The following is an 18,575-nucleotide window of genomic DNA, read 5'->3' as shown; positions in this document are numbered from 1 at the left end:
GAGCAGAGAGAGGGGGAGAAGCAGACTCCCTGCTGAGCACGGATCCTGACATAGGGACTCCAGGACTCCAGGGTCATGACCTGAGCCAAAGGCAGACTCTTAACGGGCTGAACCATCCAGGCACCCCATGACATATGATATTTGATTAGAAATATTCCCCAGGGGAAAAAGGAAGGAAAGGCAATCAGTGAGAGATCATCAAAATGTTTTCAATTTTTGAAGCTTTCTTTTCTTGTAGATGTTTTCATTTTGCTCTTTAAAGTCTTTTTTAAAAATCACTCTATGGGGTGCCTAGGTGGTTCCGTTGGTTGGACGTCTGCGTTCGGCTTGGGTCAGGGTCCCTAGGTCCTGGGATCAAGCCCCACATTGGGCTCCCTGCTCGTTGGGAAGACTGCTTCTCCCTCTCCATCTCCCACTGCTTGTGTTCCCTCTCGCTGTGTCTCTCTCTGTCAAATAAAATCTTTAAAAAATAATAATAAAAATTTTAAAATAATAATAATAAAATTAAATGAAAAATTAAATAAAAAAATCACTCTATGACCCAACCAAACCACGCCTAGATATACACCCTGCCAACAAACATGTGCCTGTGCCCGCTAGGACGCATAGATGATATGTGAGGGAAAAACAGCTGGACAACAGAGCGGGCCCAAGATTATAAAATACTTACATATTTTATAATAGCCCCAAACTGGAAACAAACCAAATGTCCATCTTCAGTAGGATGAACAATGGCAGTCTATTCCTAAAATTAATTACTCTACAAAAGAACAGCTGTAGTAGCCCATGACATGGATCAATCTTAAGATCATCATGTTAAGTGAAAAAGCTACATAAGTTAGATTTGTTATATTCTGTTTATGTAGTTTTCCAAAAGGCGGTTAAACTACACTACTTAGGTATACATACTTAAGTTTAATTTTAGAAGGCAAGGGATTTGGGTGCCTGGGTGGCTCAGCTGGTTAAGTGGCTGACTTTGGCTTGGGTGGTGATCTTGGGGTCCTGGGATTGAGCCCCTTGTTGGGCTAGGGGAGTTTGCTTATACCTCTCCCCCATCCCTCCACCCACTTGTGCTCAGTTTCGCTCTCAGATATATAAAATCTTAAAAAAAAAAAAAAAAAAAAAAGCAAGGGATTTATTACATAAAAGCCAAGAGAGGTGATCATAGCTAGGAGGAGAGAGCAGGTTTGATCTGAAACGTATACATGGTTGGCTGGCAAGCTTCTGGGGTTCCTTAAGTTTTTAGATCTTGACTTATGTGAGGGGCAGATAGGTGTTTGTTTTATAAGAATGAGACAAGCTGTACACTTGTTTTATTCACTTTTCTGCACCTTTGGTATCCTTCACAATAAAGTTATTAAAAAAAAAAAAAAAAAACCAGGGCGCCTGGGTGGCTTAGAGGGTTAAGCCTCTGCCTTCGGCTCAGGTCATGATCTCAGGGTCCTGGGATCAAGTCCCACATCGGGCTCTCTGCTCAGCAGGGAGCCTGCTTCCCCACCCACCCCTCTGCCGGCTGCTCTGCTTACTTGTGATCTCTGTCAAATAAATTTTAAAAAATCTTTAAAAAAAAAATCAATTCCTCATGTCCATTCCCCTTTACACTGAAGAAGCCTCTTGGTTTCTGGAATTCAGGCAGCCTGAAGTAGAGCATCCTACTCATATCAGAGCTATGTAACCTAAAACTGGGCTTATTAGAAGAGCAAAATCTGGGGGATCAAAGGCCAGCAAAAGCAAAACAAACCCAGGTTTGATCTGGGCTTGATGTATTGGTATTACTGTGTTTGTTCAAGAGCTAATGAAAATCTGAGTTAGAACACAACTCCCACCTAGTGGTTGCTTGGAGCCAAGACACAATAAAGAAAATGGAAGTTTTGCTGAGTCTCACTTCTTCATGCCCACTGGGAGAGGCTCAGAACTTACTTACTTCCCTGTCAGCTTCTCTGGAGTAAGTTTTCTGGGGCTCGCCGAACAAACAACCTTTCAAGAAATCCAGGATATCCTCATTCATCCTAATGTCTGTTCCAGAGACTGGCGCTCATCTCACCCCTCACTGACTAGACTGCCAAAAATAGGTTATGGATGTTTTACAGTTTGTCCTCATATCCCTAGTCTCACCTCCCTGCCTCCCTCAAATACTGTCTATGATGGTATTTCCACAAAACTGAACTCCACAGTGGCCACAAGAGAACCAGCCAGGGAAGTAGTTAAAAATCCAGATGAGCGAACTAGGTATTCTGTTATTTAGCCATAAAAAATGAGGAAATCTTGCCACTTGCGACAACATGGATGGATCTTGAGGGCATTATGCAAAGTGAAAAAAATAAAGAAAATTAAATAAAAATTAAAAAATAAAATTTTAAAAAAATAGGGGTGCCTCGGTAGCTCAGTGGGTTGAGGCCTCTGCCTTCAGCTCAGGTCATGATCCAAGGGTCCTGAAATTGAGCCCAGCAAGGGTTCTCTGCTCAGCAGGGAGCCTGCTTCTCTTCCTCTCTCTAGACTGCCTGCCTCTCTGCCTACTTGTGATCTCTCTCTGTCAAATAAAAATAAATAAAACCTTTAAAAAAAAAAGAAAAAAGAAATAAGGGTAGTTCCTTTTAAAAAAAGAGAGAGAGAGTTAATCATTTTATATATTTTACATATGCTGAGGCAAAAACCACATACTCATCGATGGGACACTCTACCACAGGGAAAAGAAGTGAGTTGGAGCTATGTTTATCAGTACAAATGAATCTCACAAACATAATTTTGGTCGAGAAGTCTGGTCACAGAATACAAACAGTGTAAAGTTAAATGGTATAAAAAGGAGCATCTAGCTGGCTCCTAGGAAGAGCGTGCACATGGAACTCTTGATCTTGGCATCATGAGTTCAAGCCCCACCTTGGGCAGGTAGAAATTACTTGAAAAAAGAAATAAATTAAATGGTATAAACAAGTAAGTTTGTTAGAGATACATATATAGTAAAACTACAAAGAATAGTACGGAATGCTAAACACAAAATTTTAGGTAGTAATTACTTGTTAGTGTGAAAGGGGAATTTGGTCAGAAAAGGCAAAGAAAAGGCTTTCATTGCTTACCTCTCTGAAGCCTAGTGGTGGATGGGAGTCCTCACTAATTTTGTTTTCTATCTTACATATATATTATATGAAATATTACAATTTCAGGAAGTACTATAATATGTGAATAAACATCAATATCACTTTCCTTTGTTTTGACTGTTATACCTAGTTGACAATAAGGGTCTAACTTAAGTACTTGGTAATCAGTATTTAGTATATGAACAATAAAATTTCATTTCAGTGTCAGACATTTCAGTGTCTTTCCATTGTTTTTATCATTGTAGGGATTTCATGAGGTGTCTGACAATATAGCCACACCATCCTTATATTGGCCAAATACTTAAGAGAATTGCATAGTGAGATTTTGGAACAGTAAGAAAAAATTTGGCTTCATTTTTGTTTCACTGCAAATTTCTACATGAAAAATCATTTGAAACTAGGCTTTTGTTTTAAAGCAGTAGGTATGGAGGGTGGCTGGGTGGCTCAGCTGTTAGGCCTCTGCCTTTGGCTCAGGTCATGATCCCAGAGTCCTGGGATCAAGCCCTACATTGGGCTCCCTGCTTAGCAGGAAGCCGCCTTCTCCCTCTCCCACTCCCCATGCTTGTGTGCTCTCTCCTGCTGTCTGTCAAATAAATAATCAAAATCTTAAAAAAAAAAAAATGAGTAGGTACACGGTGCCTGGGTGGCTCAGTTTGTTAAGTGTCTGCCTTAGGCTCAGGTCATGATCCCAGGGTCCTGGGATCAAGTCTTGTCTTCCTTCCTTCCTTCCAGTAATTTCTACTTGCCCAAGATCATGATGCCAAGATCAAGAGTTCCATGTGCACGCTCTTCCTAGGAGCCAGCTAGATTCTCCTTTTTATACCATTTAACTTCACACTGTTTGTATTCTGTGACCAGACTTCTCGACCAAAATTATGTTTGTGAGATTCATTTGTACTTATAAACATAGCTCCAACTCACTTCTTTTCCCTGTGGTAGAGTGTCCCATCGATGAGTATGTGGTTTTTGCCTCAGCATATGTAAAATATATAAAATGATTAACTCTCTCTCTCTTTTTTTAAAATGAACTACCCTTATTTCTTTTTTCTTTTTTTTTTAAAGGTTTTATTTATTTTTATTTGACAGAGAGAGATCACAAGTAGGCAGAGAGGCAGGCAGTCTAGAGAGAGGAAGAGAAGCAGGCTCCCTGCTGAGCAGAGAACCCAATGCAGAGCTCAATCCCAGGACCCTTGGATTATGACCTGAGCTGAAGGCAGAGGCCTCAACCCACTGAGCTACCCAGGCGCCCCTATTTTTTTCTTTTTTAACTAAGTTCAATGCTCAGTGCGGGGCTTAAACTCATGACCCCGAGATCAAGAGTCACAAACTTTACTCACTGAGCTAGGCAACTCAAGCTATCCTTATCTTACTCCATATTCATGAATAAGCATAAGTAAATAGGAATTTCAACTCTCAGAAATACTGGGAAACAGTCATATATTCCCCTCTATACCCTCATCCAAAAAAATAGGTTGCAGACAGGATAGTTATTCAGATTACTCCAGTTATAAGGATACTGCACTGTTGTGATGCAAAATGCAAACGTTGGACTTATTGATGGGAAGTCTATATTCTAAAAATCATATAAATCACTTTGCTGAGTACACTTTTGGGTATAGTTTTGACTTCTGGAGCCATGCTAATGTTTTGAGTATTAAAAAATACCAACATCAGTTGAGGGCGTAGCCCTGGCAGACCATCAGGTTCCGGGTTTGTGGTGGGGGATCCTGGCAAGGTGTGGGTAGAATGAACAGGTAGGCAGATTTCTCCCGTGCCGTGGGTCCCACACAGGGCTAAACTGCCCAGTTGCCTAGTGGGGAGCACCCAGAGGCCTGCCATGGGAAGTAGGAGTCCCCGACCTGGAGGGCTACCGGGGCAGGCAACTGGGGACAGAAGTCTGAATAAGCACCGTAGGGTTAAGGTTTGGCCGATGGGACATGGGAAGCCGGATCTGCCCGTGCTGAGGTGGCCTCTCCCTCGGGCTGAGTGGAGGGCTTGGGACTGTGGGATCGTCAGACTCCTGGTTCGGGGTCCAGGTAGGCGCTGCTCCTGGCTATGTCCCAAGGTGTGCATGCAGCTTTTACCTGCTCTCTGGAATCAGCTCATTTCTAAAGGTCAGTCTTTCCCCTTGGGATCAAGTGCAATTGCGCGGTGCAGCTCAGAACATCTGGAGAGTTCGAGAACCAGGCCACTGAGGACAGAAGCCTGAGCACCAGTCGGGGGATTTGCGTTAGGCTTCTGTTGAAGGTCATTTCTTAAGTGAATGCCTTCTGGAACACCTGGGGGCTCAGTGGCTTAGGCCTCTGCCTTCAGCTCCGGACATGATCGCAGGGTCCTGGGATCCAGCCCCACATCGGGCTGTCTCCTCAGCAGGGAGCCTGCTTTCCCTCCCCTAGGCATGAAACCCTGCCTACATCTGATCTCTGTCTGTTAAATGAAGAAGTACAACATTGAATCAATCAATCAATCAGTCAATCAATATAGAAGAAAAGGGCATGGTTTCCTGTTGGGATCGAGTGCAATTTGCAGTGCAGCTCAGGGTTCCCCCATGGGGAGTGTTTGGGAAGCAGGCCTCTGAGGACAGAAGACGGAGCACCCGACTTGGGCTTCGCATGACGATTCCGCTGAAGGTCACTTCTAAAGGGCATGCTTTCCGGAACACCTGGGTGGCTCAGTGGATGTGGCCTCTTGCCTCGGCCCAGGTCCAGATCCCAGGGAACTGGGATCGAGCGTGACACACGGCTCTCTGCATAGCAGGGAGTCTGCTTGCCCCTTCCTTCAGCCTGCAACACAGCCTAGTTGGGATCTTTGTTTGGCTAATATATAAATAAAATTATTAGAAATCATGAAATCCAAAAAAAAAAAAATACCAACATCAACAAGGATGGGTACAAAAGTTCTAAGACAGAATACAAACAAAAAATAACTAATCTGGGACGCCTGGGTGGCTCAGTTGGTTGGACGACTGCCTTCGGCTCAGGGCGTGATCCTGGAGTCCCAGGATCGAGTCCCACATCGGGCTCCCAGCTCCATGGGGAGTCTGCTTCACTCTCTGACCTTCTCCTCGCTCGTGCTCTCTCTCACTGTCTCTCTCTCTCTCAAATAAATAAATAAAATCTTTAAAAAAAAAAAAAGAAAATAGTTTAAAAAAAATAATAATAACTAATCTAATTTTATTATTGATAAACACTCCAATGTAATTTTAAAAATTGTCCCAAGTAACTGTTCTTATTTTTTAGTAATCTCCGTACTCCATGTGAGGCTTGAACTCATGACATCAAGATCAAGAGTTGCACGCTCTACCATCTGAGCCAGCCAGATGTAAATTAGATAACAGTACTGAATTACTGTTGCTGATTTTAATAGCTACACTGTGATTATGGTGGAGAATGTCCTTGTTCTTAGCATTTACACATTGCAGAGGCATCACGTCTGAAACTTAACTCTCAATGGCTCAGAAAAATAATATGTTTGTGTATATACACGGAGAGAGAGAATAAAGCAAATGTAGTAAAACATTAACATCTGGGGAATCTGCCTGAAAAGTCCTTTGTAAGGAGCACCTGAGTGGCTCAGTTGGTGAAGCAGCTGACTCTTGATTCTGGCTCAGGTCATGATCTCAAGGCTGTAAGACCAAGCCTCCAGTCCCAAGTCGGGCTCTGAGCTGGGCATGGAACCTACTTAGGATTCTCTTTCACTCTCCCTCTGCCCCTCCCTCTGATCACTCGCCCATTCTCTCTCTAAAAAAAAATGTTTAAAGTCCTTTGTAACTGATCTTGCATTTTACCGCAATTAGAGTTATTCTTTAGTGTAAATTCTCTAATATCACATGCTTCTTTTTTTTTTTAAAGATTTTATTTATTTGACACAGAGAGATCACAGGCAAAGAGGCAGGCAGAGAGAGAGGAAGGGAAGCAGGCTCCCTGCTGAGCAGTGAGCCCGATGCAGGGCTTGATCCCAGGACCCTGGGACCATGACCTGAGCTGAAGGCAGAGGTTTTAACCCACTGAGCCACCCAGGTGCCCCTTAACACATGCTTTCTTTTCAATAAAAGATTTTTCTCAAATTTATTACTCATCTATCATTCACTCTGGAGTAAATTCTTTGATACATCTGAAATTTCTCAACGAAAATATTGCTCCATTCCTTCCCTCTATATAATTTCTTTCCCTTATGGGTTTCTGTGTGAAAACTTTTGCACATTTGTGGAATTCAGTTCTCTCGTGTATGCCTTCTCCTGATGGAATGTGCTGCAAGTTATTACTGAAGATTTTTGTTGTATTTATCTTCGGCACTAGATTTCTCTTTTTTTTTTAATTTAAAAAAATTTTTTTTAAGATTTTGTTATTTGGTAGAGAGAGACACAGCAAGAGAAGTAACACAAGCAGGGGGAGTGGGAGAGGGTGAAGCAGTCTTCCCACCAAGCATGGAGCCCTATGTGGGGCTTGATCCCAGAACCCTGGGATCACGACTTGGGCCGAAGGCAGATGCTCAATGACTGAGCCACCCAGGCGCCCCTAGATTTCTCATTTTAATTCTCAGTGAAATTAAACATCTGAGTGGAAGTTTTCTTTAATCACCATAAGAACTGTCTCCCATATGCTTGCTGTCTCATGTTGGAATGACCTCCTTATAAGCTTTTTTATTTTCACCATATCCATCTTATCCATCTGATTTCTCTACTATAAGACATCTTTGGTGTCTACTGAGGTGTGACTCGACACCAAAGGATTTCACACATTCACTGCATTGTAGGGTCTCTCTCCTGTATGTGTTCTTTGATGTCACTTAGACAAGACTTCCAGGAGAAAGCTTTCTCATTTTTTCTTAAAAGATTTTACTTATTTATTTGAGAGAGAGAGACAGCAAGAGAGGGAACACAAGCAGGGGGAGTGGGAGACGGAGAAGCAGGCTTCCTTCTGAGCAGGGAGCTCCACGTGGGGTTTGATCCTAGGACCCCAGAATCATGACCTAAGCCGAAGGCAGACGTTTAACAGCTGAGCCACCCCAGCACCCCAGTCTCCCACATTTACTACATACATAGGGCTTTTCTCCTGTATGGTGTATGATGAGTGGGGACTTATGGTTAAAGGTTTTCTGTCAATCATTGCATTCACATGGTTTTTCTCCTGTATGGGTTCTTTAATATACGGGGAGTTGTGACTTCTGTGAGAAAAATTTCCCACAACCCACTGCATCCATAGGGTTTCTCTCCTGTGTGTGCTCTCTGGTGTATAATGAGTGGTGATTTGGTGCTAAAGGCTTTCCAATTTACCATATCGGAAAGGATTCACCCAGTATGAACTCTCTGATGTAAAATGCATTCTGACTGCCGCACGAAAGCTTTCTGACATCGATTGCATTTATAAGGTTTCTCCCCCTATGAATTCTCTGTTGTAAAGCAAGCTCTGACCTCTGGATGAAAGCCTTCTGACATTCTTTACATGAAAGGGGTTTTTCTCCAGGGTGAGTTCTCCAGTATTCAAGGAGCTGTGACCTTGGATGGAAAGCATTTGACACTGACTTCATTCACTGGGCTTTTCTCCTGGATGCATTTTATGATGTAAAGTGAGACTAAACTTCAGAGAGAAAGTTCTTCCACATTTCCTTACATCCATAAGGTCTCTCACCTGTATGAATTCTCTCACACTTAATGGCATGTAGCTTACTAATGAAGGTTTTCCGAGATTTATTACATTCATAGGGTTTCTCTCTGGCATGAGTTCTCTGATGGAAAATTGTACTAGATTTGTCGAGAGAGGCTTTCTGACACTCATTGCATTCATAGGGTTTCTCTCCTGTGTGGCACTTCTGGTGTAGAGTGAGCTGAGACTTACTACTAAAAGCCCGTGGACATTCTCTGCACTCATAAGGCTTTTCTCCTGTGTGAGTGCTTCAAAGTAAAATAAGCTCTGCCTTTGGAATAAAAGCTTTCAGACACTCATTGCATTCATATATTTTCTGTCCTCTGTGAATTCTCTGGTGTACCATGAACTGCGATTTCTGGGAGAAAAATTTTCTGCATTCGCTGTATCCACAGGGATTCTCTCCTGGGTGACTTTTTGGTGTAGAAGTTGTGACACTACATTTATAAAATCTCATTTCTATATGACTCATTTCAGGCACAATGTCTTACTGACAGCTTCTCCACAATCATATTCCCAGCAATTCCAGAATGAGTGTTTTTGTGCATAGGGTAGAAAAACAACTTTTCAGCTTTTTTACTTACATAATTTCTGTTCTGGAAAAGTTAATCTAAATTATGTTTCCAAGTTTTTCCATTTGAATCAAACTGCTCAAAGTCTTTTCTCAGGTGAAATATTTTGTTGAATACATCACATTCCTGGTGCCTCTCTGGGGGATCCAGCCTGTCAAGATCTTCCTGGAGCCAGTCTATACTATCTTCAACGTGCCAGGTATCTTCTAGGAAGGAGACCAATGAATGTGTATGTGATTAGGTACTAGAAGGGGCCAATTTTCATAACAAGGGTCAAGGGATCAAGGAAAGAAATGGTGTTCTGAATAGAATACAAGTTAGAGGCATCCACTAGAAGGAGAAGAGAAAATAGAAGGGAAGCAGAGGGACATAAAAGTCATGGTTAAGGGAAAAGTCCATGTGTACCTGAAAGCTTAATTCTGACCATAGTTGAGATGCTAAGAGGAGGAAGGCAAAGTGAGCAGTGCTGGTGAAGAAGAGTAAAGATGCTACGAAGAGAGACTAACCAAGAAAGCTGGTGCTAGTTAAGTTCCAGATCTGACAGAGTACAAAGACATAAAGGGCCTATCTCCTTTTATTTTTTTTTAAGTTTATTTATTTTTTAGTAATCTCTTCCCCCAAAGTAGGGCTTAAACTCATGACTCCAAGATCAAGAGCTGCACGCTCTACTGACTGAGCCAGTCATATGCTTCAAGAGTTTAAGGGTTTTTTAAGTTGTGTTCTCAAAAAAAAGTATCAAAGGTTCTAGCTCCTTAGGCTTTCACTCATGGACCTGGCTTTTACCCAGTCACTGAGATGGCCCTTACTGCTTATTCTTCCCTCTAGAACCCATGACTCCCTGCCCCAGATGGAGGATGGCTGCAAGTCTGGAAGCCTAACAATCTGCATGTGGATAAACATGTCACCAAGAGCTTGGTCTTTGGAACCTCTGAAGAAGTTGGAAGGGACTGTTTCAAGTTAGCGCTTCAGCAAAGTGCAAAACTTTTCATTTGGGGGGTGAGAGCAAGAACATTTCTCCAGGTTCAGACAGACACAAATGTTTTACTATCTATAAATCCGAAGTTCAAAGATGTTAAACATTCAGAAAACTTATAAATTCCAGCAGTTAAGAAAGGAATGGCAATAGGCTGGGGGGCTCACCAAAGGTCCTTACTCACAGACATGAGGTTGCTGTAATTTTCCACCATTACATCCCAGTATAGGTTCTTCTGAAGAGCACCCAGTAGCTGCCACTCCTCTGATATGAGGTCCACGACCGCATCCCTAAATGCCAGTGTTCACTGTAACTGCATATTCTTGTTTCAGGGGACTTTTCACTCAGTGATATGGAAAAAATGCATATGAATTTATTATGATCATTTTTACAATACATTATATATCCAAGGGTTGGTGAATCTAGTTTCGCCTTTGTGGAAGAAACTTAAAAACTCATTAAATGTATTCTGCCATTCAAAAATCAACTAATGTAACTCACTAGATTGACAGAATCAAGATAAAAATCACATTGTCGGGGCGCTCTACTGACCGAGCCAGTCATGTGCTTCAAGAGTTTAAGGGTTTTTTAAGTTGTGTTCTCAAAAAAAAGTATCAAAGGTTCTAGCTCCTTAGGCTTTCACTCATGGACCTGGCTTTTACCCAGTCACTGAGATGGCCCTTACTGCGTCAAATAAATAAATAAAATCTTTAAAAAAAAAATCACATTGTCATGTCAATGGATATAACACAGGTGAGTATACATATGTCAAAACTACTAAATGGGGGCGCCTGGGTGGCTCAGTGGGTTAAGCCACTGCCTTCGGCTCAGGTCATGATCTCAGGGTCCTGGGATCGAGCCCCGCATCGGGCTCTCTGCTCAGCGGGGAGCCTGCTTCCTCCTCTCTCTCTCTGCCTGCCTCTCTGCCTACTTGTGATCTCTCTCTGTCAAATAAATAAATAAAATTTAAAAAAAAAACTACTAAATGGTTCATTAAGATTTGTGTTTTTTTTTAAGTTTATTTGACAGACAAAGATCACAAGTAGGCAGAGAGGCAGGCAGAGAGAGAGGAGGAAGCAGGCTCCCTGGCTGAGCAGAGAGCCTGACTTCGGGGGGGATCGATCCCAGAATCCTGGGATCATGACCTGAGCTGAAGGCAGAGGCTTTAACCCACTGAGCCACCCAGGCGCCCCAAGATTTGTTAATCTTAAAAATCTTAAAATCATTAAGATTTTTTAACTACTTAATAGTTCATTAAGATTTCATTGTATATAAATTTTACATCAAAATAAATAAAAGCACCATAAATAAATATTAAACCCCAAGTTAATGATAAACATGCTGGATATTTTGGGAGCGGTTTGCTAATGTTTGCAATTTACTTCAAAATACATCAAAAAACAAGGGAGAAAGGGATGCCTAAATGGAGAGGCAGGTTCTTTTGATATCCTGAGACTCAATATCCAACATGGTAGGGTGATGATTTCCTCATAACAAAAATAAACAATTCTTGGGACACCAGCTCCTACAACTCAGCTCGATTCTGACATTACCTACCTGCAGATAGCATCGGATTCCACCATTTAAGGGTTCAGGCCAACAAGACTTCCCTTCCCCTCTCCCATTTCAGATGCCAGTCACAAGTCCAGATTGTCACCTGTACTTCTGATCGACAGGCTATCAATCAGACGTTCCTGCAATTTCCTCCTCAGGTTCAATGAATTTGTTAGAGTAGCTCAAAGACCTCAGAGAAACATTTTACTTTCTAGATTAGCAGTTTACCATAAAAGGAACACAGGAACAGCCAGACAGAAGAGATGTGGAGGGCCAGGTACAGGGAAAGAGCAGAGGGCTTCTATGCACTCTCCAGGTGCACCACTCTCCCCAGTCTCCACTTGTTCACCAACTGGAAGCTGTCTGAACACTGTCCTTATGGGTTTTTATGGAGGCTTCACTGCACAAGCATAACTGACTAAATCACTGGCCACAGACAACTGATTCAACCTCTTGCCCTTTTCCCACTGCCTTATGTCAGGGGGCGTGACTCCAAGTTCCAACCCTCTAATCACATGGTTGGTTCTCCTGGCAACTAGCCCTCATCCTTGGATGCTTCCAAAAGTCATTGTTCACAACACAAAAGATAGTATTATCACTCTCAACATTTAGAAAATTTCAAGGATTTTGGGAACTATGAGCCAGGAACTGGGGACAAGACCAAATACAGGTGAGAGATGTATTTTGGTTGTCTGAATGACCAAATGTATATTTCTTATGAATCACAACATTACATGGGTGATAAAGCAAGTGCAGTAAAATGTTAATTACAGAATCTAGTTGGTTGGTATATGAACGCTCACTGTAAAATTTTTTCAACTTTTCCATATATCTAAGATTTTTGATAACAAAAAAGCATCAGGAAAACACTAGAAAAAAAGCATATAATTAAATTTAACAGCCTTGAGGAGCCTGGGTGGCTCAATTGGTTAACCAGCTGCCTTTGGCTCAGGTCATGATCCCAGGGTCCTAGGATCGAGCCCCGCATCGGGCTCCCTGCTCAGCAGAGAGCTGCTTCTCCCTCTCCCTCTGCCTGCCTCTGCCTACTTGTGTTCTCTATTTCTCTGTCAAATAAATAAAATCTTAAAAAAAGAGAAAATTTCACAGTATAAAAATGTTGATTATCCCCCAAATTGATAGACCCAAGCAACTGGATAAAACCAATATACTAGGAGGTGTTTTGTGGAAACTGACAAGCTGATTCTAAAATTTATAAGAAAATACTAAGGGCCAAAGCAAGAAAGCAATCTGGAGAAGGGCCTGAAAGACACCAAGAACATTAGCAAGAAAAACAGTGAGGAGGTAGCTGCAGTGGCCCAAGTGACCTATAATGATGGCTCTGACTAGGCTCTGACTATGGCAATGAAGAATGACAGATCTGAAGTCTACTGTGTAAACAGAGCCAACAGGATTTGCCCTCAGAGGATGGGAAACAGAGGTATTGATAAAAGCGTAAGAAAGGGAGACATGCCCATTGGCTTCTGTATTGTCTACAGCTGCTGAGCAGTTTGCTGACCCCTCATGTGAGAAACTAGGAGAAGCTATCAACTGAAACAGGGAAACTATGGAAGGAATACATTTCAGGTGAGATTAGGAGCTTGGTTTGGGAAATGATTAGCTGGACATATCTGTACAGATGTGTACCTTAGAGATGTCAGGGAGTCAATACGATATAGGGGGCGATGCTTAGGGGAGAAGTGCAGGCTAGAGATATGAAGAAGAAACCATCACCATACGAGGACGCCTTAAACTGAACTGGATAAGAACACTACAGAGTACAAATACAACAGATGCAAGGAATGAGCCCTGAGATACTATGGGGGTTAAGGATGGGAGACAAGACAAAATTACAAAAAGAAGTTGAGCCCTACAAGGGGCCAGTAAGGCAGAAAATCCAAAGAGCATGGCATTCTGAACACCAAATGACAACACTATTTTAAGGAAGAAGTACTGACAATGCCGGATAATGCTGAAAGGTCAAATAAAAACTGAGCGTGGGATTTAACAACATGAAATCACTGGTGATCCCGATAAAAACCACTTTTGGAGGAAGGAGGAGATTAAAAGCAACTGGAGTGGGTTCAAATCAGAAAGGGAGGAGGGACTGGGGATCCCGATTCTGAGCAACTCTTTTGGTTTTTGAGGAAGACCTTGTGCCTAAGTGCCAGAAAGCATTTACTGACTGTGAGGAACAGTCTTAATGGAAAAGGTATTTTAGGCAAAAAATGTACTTCATAAAAATGCCTGTTTCGGGGCGCCTGGGTGGCTCAGTGGGTTAAAGCCTCTGTCTCTGGCTCAGGTCATGATTCCAAGGTCCTGGGATAGAGCCCCACATCGGGCTCTCTGCTCAGCTCTCTCTCTCTGCCTGCCTCTCTGCCTGCTTGTGATCTCTGTCTGTCAAATAAATAAATAAAATCTTAAAAAAAAATACCTGTTTCTCTTTTGATTATGGCTGCCATTGGCATCAGAGGAAAATTGTCAACTCCATTTTGAACCTCATGGCTTACATAGCAATGTTTTGACGTTAAACACTTGGAATGACTCGCCATTTGTACATGCACCCATGCTCCACCTGGCTGCGTCTCAATCTTCTTTCTGTGCCTTTTTCCCACCTAACTTTTATCGTTTGTGTAGTGTTGCTCTTCATTATGAACATTCTAGAAATGTCCTCAAATCTTTCAGAAAGACGGCTCACCTGCAATTTGGTCACTTTCAGCTGCTCTTGGAAAATGGCCAGTGACTCTTAACATCTTCTCAAATGACTTTTCCAGCTCTTCTCTGAGTCTTGATTAGAGGTCTCTAGTCAAGAGAACCATCACCAGTAAGACACTGCTTGTTCAGGAACCTCTACCTCCTCACATCATGGCATCTTTGTGTTCCCGGAGAGTGAGAGCTGTGGATTTAAGGGGAGTATTTACTTTAGAAGGCACATCAATCACAGGCCCTGAATCTCTGCTTTTATTGCAGAGGACCTACCCTCACATAGAACTCCAGGATGGGCCTTCTGTTGACTCTGATCAGGCATCTGGAAACAAAAGTAACATTGAGTTTGACACCTTAAGCGGTTAGTTAGAACACCTTAAGGTTCTAGAAATACAATGTCCAAGACTGAGATATACTTAATATTCATAATACATCCTACACATACTTACAGACTGATAACTTCCCTCGTTATTGTTATTGGACTTGAACGCTTGGACCCAGCAATGATGGAAATGAGGATGGACCCTGGGATCACGACCTGAGCCGAAGGTAGCTGCTTAACTGAGCCACCTAGGTGCCCCTGGACCCAAAATTTAAAAGCACATGCAAGGCTTTATTGGGACTTATGGTCAAGCACCATGGAGGCAGCACAAGGGAAGGAATCCTTAGGCTGATCCCCTGAGGAGAAGTTAGGAAAAGTTTTTATAGAAACTTCGGTGGGAAAAGGTTGATGCATCAACATGGAGAGGCAAATCTGCACCCTTAAAGGTCATGCGTCTTCATGTATTGCATGTCTAACACATTAGATCTCCACCCACCCACCACATGATTTTTAGTTTTTTGTGTTTTTTTTTTTAAGATTTTATGTATTTATTTGACAGAGAGAAATCACAAGTAGATGGAGAGGCAGGCAGAGAGAGAGAGGGAAGCAGGCTCCCTGCTGAGCAGAGAGCCCGATGCAGGACTCGATCCCAGGACCCTGAAATCATGACCCGAGCTGAAGGCAGTGGCTTAACCCACTGAGCCACCCAGGCGCCCCGATTTTTAGTTTTATAATGAGGGTAAAAGACAGTGAAATGTCAAATTTGGTAGCCATTGTGTCTCAGACTAGTTTGAACTGATCTGGGCTTGCTATTTGGCTGGTGTTTTGCTCTGCAAGAAAAGTGTTAACAGCCAGCAAGGACTTTCCCAGGTTCACAGAGCTGTTCCTGAGTTTTTAAAGATTTTTTTTTTTTTTTTTTTGGACAGACAGATCACAAGTAGGCAGAGAGGCAGGCAGAGAGAGAGAGAGGAGGAAGCAGGCTCCCCGATGAGGGGAGAGCCCGATGCGGGGCTTGATCCCAGGACCCTGGGATCATGACTTGAGCCCAAGGCAGAGGCTTTAACCCACTGAGCCACCCAGGCGCCGCTGTTTTTGAGTTTTTGATTATATATTAAAATCTGCAACTTCAAAAGTATAGTCTATCGGGAAAAATATAACTGGCAGAAGCTGAGTTTTAAGAACAGAAAAAGAAAGAAAAGAAATTACAGGCAAATCTCATAAATGAACACCAATAATACTATGCAAAGGAATAGTAAGTCAAATTCAGCAATGCAGAGAAAAGCTAATTTAGGATGTCATCATGGGTTTTATACCACGAGTACACAGCTGATTTATTTTTATCATTTTAAAGATGTATTTCATTTATTTTTTATTAATTATTTTTATTTATACTATTACTGTTATATACTATTTATTATATATAATATAAAATATCTTATATTTATTTATTTAAAGATCTATTTGAGAGAGAGAGCAGGGGGAGGCAAGGAAGGAGAGGGAGAGAGAATCTCAAGCAGAATCACCAGTGGGCCTGACGTGGGGCCTGATCTCACAAGCCTGAGATCAAGACCTGAGCTGAAACCGAGAGTTAGATGCTTAACCGACTGCACCACCCAGGTGCCCCAGGAGTACAAAGTTGATTTAATATCCCAGAGTCAATAAATGTAATTCACAAAATTAAATAAGAAAAATCAAGTTAGGGCGCCTGGGTGGCTCAGTGGGTTAAAGCCTCTGTCTTCGGCTCAGGTCATGATCTCAGGGTCCTAGATAGAGCCCCCCATCGGCTCTCTGCTCAGCCGGGAGTCTGCTTCCCTCTCTCTCTGCCTGCCTCTCTGCCTACTTGTGATCTCTGTCTCTGTCAAATAAATAAATAAAATCTTAAAGAAGGAAACAAACAAACAAACAAACAAACGAGGCAGCCCACACGCTGCTACTTCACCCTGAATCAAGTCACACCATTCAGGGACCCACCACATTTAGGCTGTCGGACTCAGATAGCCAACCAAGCACTGACCAGGGAGGATTCCCTTGCCCTCGCTGACCCACTCCCGCGACACCTGCTCTCACACCCAAGCCACCTCTCCAGTCCTCACATCCTCCAGCCCACCGCCAAACGCCAGACGCCCCCAGGCTGCCTTCATCGCCTAGGGACCCACCACCACAACCACCACCACCCCCAGCCCTCGTTAGGCGCCGCACCTCTAAGCGGGCAGCTGCAGCCTCCTCAGCGCGCCACAGGAGGTTTAAAAGGACGGCACACACCACTTTCGCTTCCGGTTCCCCCCAGCGCGGATCACTTCCCTCGCTCCTGACTGGGCAGGTGGAGGTAAATGGCCGCATCCTTCCAAAGACTGGAACTCGGCACCGTGGATAAGTAGTGAGTCATACGGCCCCCCGCACTGATCGGCTGCACAATGGGAGCGGTCTTCTTAAAATGATGTGCGGGGCAGGAACCTCCGCCGGCTTCTCCCGCTCTCGGTCTAGCTTCCTCGGGAAAGCCTTTCCTGCCCGCGCTTCGGCAGCACGCTAGGACCGCTACGCATGCTCAGTAGCGCGTTTGACCACTGCGCCTCCGGGTGCCGGTACGCATGCTCAGTAGCGCGTCCGGCGGCCGGAGGGTTACGTCCAACTGTAGAGCCGGTTGCTCGTGCACCAGACCGCGGAATCCTGGAAGACCTCTGATGAGGGGCATCGTGCTCTGCACGGGGCTCAGTAGACGCGTGCACTGAAGAGAAGTAACTCTAGGGTATTTGAAAGTAGAGGTCGAGGCACCGGGGCCAGTAGAACTGGGAAGTCAACCGTGCGTGCCCGACGGTGAGGAAGAGGGACGAATGGCGGCCCGGGGAGAAGGGGAGCCGGCGCTCTGCAGCGGTGGAGGAAGCATCTGGCAGTCTCTGCAGATCAAACCAACCAGCCCTATTCCAAACTCCAATCTGTTTCACATCCTGGAAAATAAAGAAAAATTTTTCTTATACACACACACACACACACACACACTTCTCCTGAACGCCTCCAAACTATCTGTGCTTGGAGATGTCACATAAAGACCTTGCTTTTGAGTTTCTCTTCCCACGGCAGAAGAGGATTTTTGTGATACCCCAACAACAAAGTGGAGACCCAGGCTCAAAAGGGACTAGTCCTGTTAATGTGACCTGTTGTCAGACCACAGCAAAATGTCCTACTGTCCTTTTTTTTTTTTTAAGATTTTATTTATTTATTTGAGAGAGAGACAGTGAGAGAGAGCATGAGCGAGGAGAAGGTCAGAGGGAGAAGCAGACTCCCCGTGGAGCTGGGAGCCCGAAGCGGGACTCGATTCCAGGATTCTGGGATCATGACCTGAGCGGAAGGCAGTCGTCCAACCAACTGAGCCACCCAGGCGTCCCTGTACTTTTTTTTTTTTTTTTTTTTAAGATTTATTTGACAGAGGGATGCCTGGGTGGCTCAGTTGGTTGGACGACTGCCTTCCGCTCAGGTCATGATCCCAGAGTCCGGGGATCGAGTCCCACATCAGGCTCCCAGTTCCATGGGCGTCTGCTCTGACCTTCTCCTCGCTCATGCTCTCTCTCACTGTCTCTCTCTCAAATAAATAAATAAAATCTTAAAAAAGAATTAAAAAAAAAAGATTTATTTGACAGGGAGAGACAGAGATAGCGGTAGTGATGAGTGAGAGCGAGCGGGAATGGAGAAGGCGGGTGCTCCATCCCAGGACCC

Source organism: Neovison vison, chromosome 7, assembly GCF_020171115.1.
Source record: "Neovison vison isolate M4711 chromosome 7, ASM_NN_V1, whole genome shotgun sequence".
In the NCBI taxonomy this organism is placed as follows: Eukaryota; Metazoa; Chordata; class Mammalia; order Carnivora; family Mustelidae; genus Neogale; species Neogale vison.
Note: the sequence above shows the minus strand (reverse complement) of the source record.